Below are 8,625 nucleotides of genomic sequence, written 5' to 3'. Positions count from 1 at the left end.
AGTAGAAGAGAAGGTCCTCACGACCCCGGTGGCTTCTAAGGTAAGACAGATTGAGTCTGACGTGCACTGAGATTAAAGCGAGCAAACATATTGAGAAAAGGGTCCCTAAAATGATGAATCACCGTTTTCAGGAAGTACTAAGGTTGTGTCCTTCAACGGTGGGCTAAGCTGCACGTCTGCTTAGTTAACGGATGTGGACAATTGGGAAAGTTTTAAATAATTCTGGTGGGAAAATGTAGTTTCCCCCCCAACTCCCCCAGAGTTTTACATCACGTGAGGGGGTGCAATGAAGTGAAAATAGATGACTAGTCCCTTCGTCAGTAAAACCTGGTTTGGAGAGGGCGTTTGGGAAGCTCGTCGTGGCCTGGGGGCTGGGAGCGGGGAGGGTGGCTTTTCATTAGTTTAAGGGATCATAGAAGGGAGAAAGCCACGAGGGGCTTAGTGTCAACCTATAGATAACACTCGTCCCTAAGTTAGACAGACAATGCTCGTCCAAGATGTGTTTGAACTACGTTAAATTACATCAGTAGGAAAAATGGCTATTGGTTGATGGATCAGTGTTACTGTCTCCTAGATGAGTGGTTCTTGAAGATATAACGGTCCACCTCAGGTGTCTCCGGGTAGATCTTGGCCAGTCCTGGCACACAGGGATGGCTGTGCCAGTTATAGATACATAGACAATGCAGGGCAGAAATTCTCAGTTGACATTCGCTAGATAGTCTGCTTAGCAACTCGGAGGTGACAGACGCAGCTAAAGCATCTGCACTGACCAGTTGGGGCCTGGGCCCAGCAGGAAGAGCGCGTGTAAAGCTAAGTGTTCAGAGGTGGACACTCGCATTGCCTCTGATTCCTTCGGCCAGCCCACCTGTTGCATATGTTTTCTCTTGGCTGTTAAGAATCTTGACAGAGAATTCGTTTTCCGAAATAGAGTTCTTTGCAGATCAACTTGGCAGATCCAAGTCCGCTTGTGAGAGCTCGTTGGCCTTCTCTGTTAGGCGGGAGGCCTCCTGGCCGCTGGGGGGTGACAGCTAGGAAGCTACAGGGTGGGGAGGAGGTTTAGGGTCAAGGAACGGTGGCTGCTGCCCGAGGGACACCGTGGGGATGGGGGAAGGCTCAGTCTCTGAATTAAGCTAGTTCCACATGGCCAACCGAGCTTCGTGTGGGAGAGTCTGCAGGCGTTTGGGACCCGGATACTTGCAGGTAAGTTCAAGGAGGAGCCAAGGAGAAGGAACGTCCAGCACACCTGAGGCAGAAGAGAGAAAAGGTAAGAAAGTGTCAGGGGCTGGGCCTCTGGCAGAGGGGACTCGGGAAGGCGTCGTAAATGTGAAACGAAGGAAGTGGGGTCCGTGACCAGTTTGGGGGAGACGGTGGGTGGGTTCCACAGGTGGAGGAAGCGTGGCTCCATTGGCCGGCACGTCACTGAGATATGTGAGTAGCATGAAGGCCTAAGTCCTCTTAGATGTGATTTAGCCTCTGATGTAAAGACTCATGGTCCCCTCCCAGGGAGCGAAGCCAAGGAGAATGGGCAGAGCCAGCTCTGTCCCAAGGCAATGCAAGGCCTGGTGACCGGCGCCTGCCCCCGGAGAGTGAGTAGCTGTCGGTCGCGTCTCAGGTGTGCGTTTGTCTAACTCGATAAGCGTGTGTCTGTATTGCAGTCTTTCTGAGGGGCTCACGTCTCGTGGTGGCAGGGGATGTGTTAGTCACAGAAGCTATTGGTCTGGGCATTGCTGGGCGTTTGCTTAGAACAGATAAAGCGATTATGCACGAGCCAAATGAGAGACGGGAGCGGCGTGAGGGCCTGGCGGTGGCCTTCCTCTCCATGCCGTGTGAGCTCGCCTCCCCGGTTATGGACAGCACGTCAGCTAGGGACAGTGAGCGCTGGGACAGTCCTGAGGCCACCCTATAAGAAGGCAGCACAGAGCTGACGCCGGGCAGGAGAATGCCCTCCGCGGACGCCCTCTGCCCCGCTCCGTCATGCCCGCCCCGGAAGAGGTGAAGCGAGTTCGGGGTGGCGGGGAGGGCACAGAAAGGAGGAGGATGGCGGGGCTGGGAGCGTCCTGCTCCAGAGTGACGTGCGGGGTTCGGGAGGTGACGGAGCTGGGGAGCGGACCTTGCATGAAGCTCTAGGTGTGCTTCCTCCGAGTCCTCGGGCCAAACAGTGCCCAGAATTGGGAAGGATGCCCTTTTCCCGTCCTCGAGAGGAGTCTGGTGCCATGCCGGACCCCTGAGGTTTGGCGACTTCCAAAAGAACCAAGGACGGCATGCTTGGAGGGGACGTTCTCAGGGTGGGCTGAGCCACCTTCCAGACACCGGTGTGGGAACAAGACAGGTGGGGACTGAAGAGGGGGAGGAGGACGGCAGACCTGCGGGTGGCTGCGGCCGGTGGTCTGGGTGTGAGCGCCCCGCTGGTAACAAGATCAGGTGGCAAGGTTGAAGCCCGTCCCCGTGGAGCCAGGCTGAATCGCTCAACAAGAGTTTGGGGTTCGATTTGAGATGGAGGTCCAGACACCTGAATCCAGCTTGTAGGACTGGGGCGTTCCCAGCCAGAGTGCCCCCCGACAGTGGGGGAGAGTCACGCGACCAGGTGCTTACGAAACGCCCCCTGGGTGGTCGTTTCTCGATTTATTTGGGTCACTTATTCTGGCTCTCAGCAGCTGTGTCCCTGTCGGGTGATCCTGACCCCCTGAGTTATAGCCGACGGGTCCAGCAATGACAAGTGACCCTACCTAAACCAATCACCTTCTTCCTCTGGGAGTCTGAGATTCTGGAAGGGCAGAGGTCCAAGGTCACTGCCCAGTAAGGGCAGTGCTCTGAGACAGCCAGCGCTTCTCACACTGGCAGGCCCGCCAGCTTCAGCAGCGGGGGGCTCGTTAACATGCAGATCTGGTTCATTGGGCCTGTGGCGAGGCCTGGGTGTGTCTACAGCACCTGTACAGGTGACGTCTCCGTCCAAATGTCCTGGGACCACGTCTCATGTAGCCAGGACCTACCGCATAGATCATGTGCCCCGACAAGTGTGTGTTTCCTTATTTCCAAACTATACCAGTGTAATACTATTACGTACATTATCAAGCGTACAAAAATGGAGAAAAATTAAAAAGAGATAAAACTGAGTAGAAATAGAGATTTGGACACGTTCTTCCTGTAGCTCAGTAGATGGTCTTGTGCCCCCATGGGGGGTGCACAGCTTTCGGGGGCCTCCGCTCCAGAGGCAGGGCACGCAAACCCACTGCTCACGGCCCCACATTTTTCTAGCTCTGTCTCAGTCGAGGGCTGGCTGTCCGAGTTCTGCTGATTCTCAGACCTCCCAGCGCCTGTCCCACGATGTCCCCGCTGTGTTTCTGTTACTCACAGCCAGAGGAATGACAAGAGGCTGACTATGAGTGTCCCCCCCGAATTCTAATCCTGCTGTGACAGTAAGCAGAGGGAGGGTCAGGTCTGCAAGGAGAGGTGAGGCTGTACTCGGGGGGCGAGCCGGGCAGTGGGGCCTGACAAGGGGCGAAGGCAGGTGGTTTAGCGCTGTGGCCCTGGGCGGTGCAGGGGGCTGGAGGCCTCCTCTCGAGCTTCGTGCTGCCTGCAGGGCTGGGCGGCCGCAGCCAGCACGGGCATCTGCTTCAGGCCCTAGGGCCAGCCCAGCTCTCCTGAGCCCTAGCGGCCAGGGAGGAGACGTGGGAGCACCCATGCTCTAGAAAGAACCCTCTGAAGTGAGGCCTGGTAGGAAGGTGGACCTATTAGTACTAATCCCCACGGCAGATGGGCTGGTAGGAAAGGGAACTTGAAATCTAAAAGGCGAACAAGCAGATGAAGATACGCTGTAATTTTATTAGCAACAAGAGAAATGCAAATTAAAACAAGACGAAGACATCCCTTTCCACCTGCAGGCTGGCAAACTAGAAAGCTAGGTAGCGCCAGGTGTGGGCGGGGAAGCATGGTTCCGGGAGCCTTGCATCCTGGAAACGCAGCCTGGGGTGGGCGTCGAGCAGGGTACGCTGGTGACAGTCGCATCGAGTGTCCCTGCCCTCCGAACCGGCAAGCCCGCTCTCGAGGATTCACTGCAGCACTCACTGCGGTGCAGTGGTGGCCGTCTTGGCTCTGTCCCAGCGAGGGCGGGTAGGCGAAGCCGGGGGACTCGGCAGCAGTTAGGTCAGTCGCACAGAAAGCACCACGGCCGGACCCTGAAAACGGAGTGCCGTTTTGTCCAGGGTGTGGGGTTCAAAGGGGTCCAAGGGAAGGAGGGAGGGCCTTGCACAGATGGTGCGATGTCACAGGCTGGGAAGAAAAGACAGGAAAAGAACTGTGCCAGCTAGCGAAGCCTCTTTGTCGGGTCCCTCCCGCAGAATAGGGGTGGGGGTTTAGCGACCTGGCTGCCAGTTCTCGGTAAACCCAGGAGTCACACAGTGTTCGGGGGCTTCCCCCACCCCGCCTTCACCACGCACTGGGTCTGGCGAAGACTGGAGATTAACAATAGTACATGTTGTTGGTGAAGTTGCTGTGAAACGGGCATTCCCACTGGTGGGGGGCGGGGGTCTGCAAATTGTTCCAGCAGCTTTAGAGGAGAATCTGGCTGCCGCGATCAGCATTTGAAATATGCACTTGACTGAGAGAGCAGATCCGGTTTGAGTAGTGTGCTTTTAGGGCTATTCACAAACGTAGAAGACGTCTCTGCTCATCTCTGTGTATCTTCATCTGTATCTCTATCTCCACGGATGTAGAGAGAAATAGCGACTGTAGCACTTTTTGTGATTGTGAGACCCTGGGAAACAACCTAAATAGCATGTGCCTCATCCAGAGACGCCGCGGCTGCCGAGGGCGGGGGTGGGTCCGAGAGTGCTGGAGTGGAGCGGTCGCTGCCTCATTAAGCGGAGGAAGAAGGTGCATGTTCACGAAAGAATGAGAAATGCCCAGGTCGCGTATATCTTTTGACGTTCGTCCTGAGGTCGCAAGAAAGGAAGAGGCGAAAGCGGAGACTCGAAGCTCGCTCCCATCACCTGCGAGCTGTCCGATTCGGGCCAAGTGACGTGACTCCTTTGAACCTGGGTGTCTTTACGTTTAACATGGGAGCCGTCAGAGCCACTTCATAGGATCCTCGCCATGCTTGAAAGGGATAACGCGGCAGCCCTAAGTCAGTGTTGGTTCCTGGTCCCTCGGAGGTAGAAAGAGGGGACACAAGCAAAAGCCTGCGGATAAAGCAAGACCGATCCATCCCTATCTGTCTCATTTGCTCTCTACCTTCTCTGGAAGAGGCCGGGCCTGTTTCCTTGGAGTCTGTGTTTCAAGGACGGGGTGAGGGGTATGAGAAGATGCAGGACTCATTCTAAAACCCGCCTAGCCCGTCTTAGCTTAGCTCGGTTCTGATTATTCAGGTGCTCTCTATTATCCTGAGCTCTTGTTTGATACATTTAAGATGGAGATTTAGCTGAAGCTCTTTCAAGGCTCCCAAATTCAAATGCTTGCTCGATTTTGCAAGGTAACAAAATGAGCGAAGGAGGCCGAGAGAAGAGGTTCTGAGATTGCTTTCCCCACAGTCCAGTCACCGGCCCCACCCACATTTTAAATAAGAAGGAGACCTGCGAAGAAGGCATCTCTGGGGCCACCCAGAGGACTGCGGCCAGGGAGCTGGGCTGGGGTGGACGTTCAGCCCATAGCAAGGATGCTGTCTTCTAAAGGGACAGAGAATGGGGGGTGCGGGGGTGTCTCTGGCAGCTCCACAAATACAGGGATGTGATTCCACTTTGTTCCTTGCTGTACCCTAAGTAACTCGGGCAGTGCCTGGCATACAGGGGGCACTCAAAACAGCCTGCTGAGTGAGCGATATGCGGGGCAAGGTGTGCCGTGCGGGTGTGCTCTCAGTGCGGGTGTGCTCCCCGTGAGAGTGCTCCCCGTGAGAGTGCTCCCCGTGTGGGCGTGTCTCCATGTGGGCGTGTCTTAGTGCAGGCATGTCTCTGTGTGGGCGTGTCTCCGTGTGGAGCTCCGTGCTGTGTCCCAGGCACCAGACTGTGGCAGTGTCCCTGTCTCTTTAGGAAGTGCCCTCATGGAACCAGCACGAGAAGCACTTGGATGGGAGACCGCTTGCCAGACTCGCTCTGGGGTCTCCTGGCTCAGAGGACAAAACCTGAAGCCTCTTCCCCAGCTGCTGCCTTCTCGCCAGAGAGTAACTCTGGAATGAGCCTTGTAGCTCTGCATATTTCTCATGTGGCACATCAACAAGCAGTTGCATTAGAGGATTAGGCGCTAAAAGAAAAGCTGATGGCTTCTGAGAGGTGTCACACAGAGGACTTGAGGCAGGTGGCCGGGAGCAGGCTGGATGCAGCGTTTACTGAGGCAGGTCTCAGGCCTTGGTTCTGGAAAAACCGAGAAGGGGTGAGGGGTAGACTGATTCCTCCTCTTCCTTAAGGCCCAGCATGGCTGAAATCTTAACCTTTGTCTTGTGGATTGGTATATCAAAACGAAGACCCGGAAGCTTGTTCTCATTCAGTCGTATAATATCTGTTAAAACTTTACCACGTGCCAGGCACTGAGGACAGGGCGATGGGTAACGCTCACATCCTTCCCATGCTTGCTTGAGCTGACGCTTGGGAGCATAGATCAGCAGCGCATGGACTTGTCATAATGCAGATTCTGGGGCCACAGGCCTGCATGTTCTGACACAGTAAGTCTGTGGTGGGCACTGGGAGTCTGCATGTTTAAAAGCAAGTGTCCTGGGTGAGTCTCATGTGGTCCCAGCCACACCTTGAGAACCAGCTGGTCTATCAGGAATCCTACGCATTGAGAAAAAGAGGTCCCCGGTCCCACAGTGAGCACCCCGTTTCCTCAAACCAGAATTCTGCCTCATCTTAAGGACACAGGCTACTCAAGAAGGCAGAAAAGGAGAAAAAAAATCTCACGTCAGAATTATTCTTGAAATTGCTTAGAAAGGTGCCGATTGGAGATGTTGGCGGTAGTTATGCCATCGTTTACAAGGACCAGCCCAGCCGGTTTTCCTCTACTGTGGGCAGAAATCTCTGTTTCTTCCATGGGCATCAAATGAACAGCTGGCTTGGAGATCCTGCTGTTTAAAAAGTACCAATCTTTGAACACTCTACACGGCGCAGTAATCTCTCTAAGAGGCACGCACGAAATAGCCGATTCGAAGCCCACTTCAGGCTCGCTCTGGAATGTACACTTACTGAATGAAGGGCACAGTCCTATTTAAGTTATTATTTATTTTTCTTAATTTCTTTTCAAACCCAAGGAGTTAGATTTGCAGAAAGTAAATGTACATGGATAGAACTCTAGCTCTGGCAGATGCCTGCTGCCGTTCTGAATGACGTCGGAGTGCCTTCGAGCCCACCATGCCTCCGCAGGCCTTCCTTATGACTAGGTCCCTATGACCCAGAGGTTACTGCACCCAGGTCACGCCCTGCACGACTTTTAGGGGTGCTAGTCACACAGCGGTCTGTGCGGCCAGCGCCTTGGAGTTATACAGTCCACAACCGGATGTGACGGCCCCAATTGAACCCAAAGGCAGCCAGGCAGCTCCGAGAATCTGCCCCAGGCCTCAGATTCGGTGCGTGTGGAGGACACGTGTCTTTTTCCTTTCAGAAAATGCAGCAGTGAAAACCCAGAACAATAAAACGCCCGAGAGGACCGGAGGGCCCATATTCCCGGTGACACCGCATATGCGTCCTTCCCCCACACGAGTGCCAGTGTGTATTATTCCGAGCTCCACTGAGAGTGGCCCCAGCCCCAAGGCGCTTCTCGCCTGGTTCCACTCGTTACCCCGGGATAATTGGTTTAAAACTGATTCCTGGGTCACTAATTATGGGGCCTATTGACAGTGTATTTCAGCTTAGGGAAGCAATGAAAAAGTTCACCTTAATTAATCAGGGGTAATTAACAGGTCTTAAATTTTGTCAAGAGATTAATTATCAAGAAATCCAGAACAAATCGATGTGCGCGGGAGAGCTCCTCCTTGAGCTGGAGGTTGTGTGGGCCATCCGTTCACACGCCTTCGCTGAGCGCCTGCACGATGCCGGGGACTCCAGTGGCTTTGCTGATGTAGCCTCCCATTGGACAGGGAGTGGTTGAGCAGGTGACCAGACACCTTTCCAGATGGTCACAGAAGGCTTCATCACATGACATTCCTGGCGGACTGTTTTGAGCTCTTATTATATGCTGCGTGTGGTACCGAGAGCATCTGCGTTTTATTTCGTTAAGTATTTACGGTGGCCGTTGGACCTGAAAGGAAACGCATTCCTATATGTGTAGTCTCCTACAAATCCTGGTGCCACTGACTCACCATGAGAGCGTGGGCAAGTTCACGCTCGCTCTGTGACTCCCCTTCCCTCTTCTGTAAAACATAATAGGACCAACCTCATCGCGCTATTTTAAGATGATGCGTGGAAAACATTTTGAATGGCTCCTGGCACGTGCTGGGTGCTCAGTAGGTGTCGGCTGTCGATACGGTCCCTGGCCACCTTCTTACAAAGCTAGGTGTTTATTGCCTGAGCTCCTGTTCTGCCAGCTTGCATTCCTCTACCGTGGAGTTTAGGGGTGAATTTCTATCCAGTTTGGGAGCATGCTACGAACTGAATTGTGTCCCTCCCACTGAGATTATATGTTGAAGCCCTAACTTCTAACGTGAGG

Source organism: Pteropus vampyrus, unplaced genomic scaffold (genome assembly GCF_000151845.1).
Source record: "Pteropus vampyrus isolate Shadow unplaced genomic scaffold, Pvam_2.0 Scaffold247, whole genome shotgun sequence".
NCBI classification, from domain to species: Eukaryota; Metazoa; Chordata; class Mammalia; order Chiroptera; family Pteropodidae; genus Pteropus; species Pteropus vampyrus.
Note: the sequence above shows the minus strand (reverse complement) of the source record.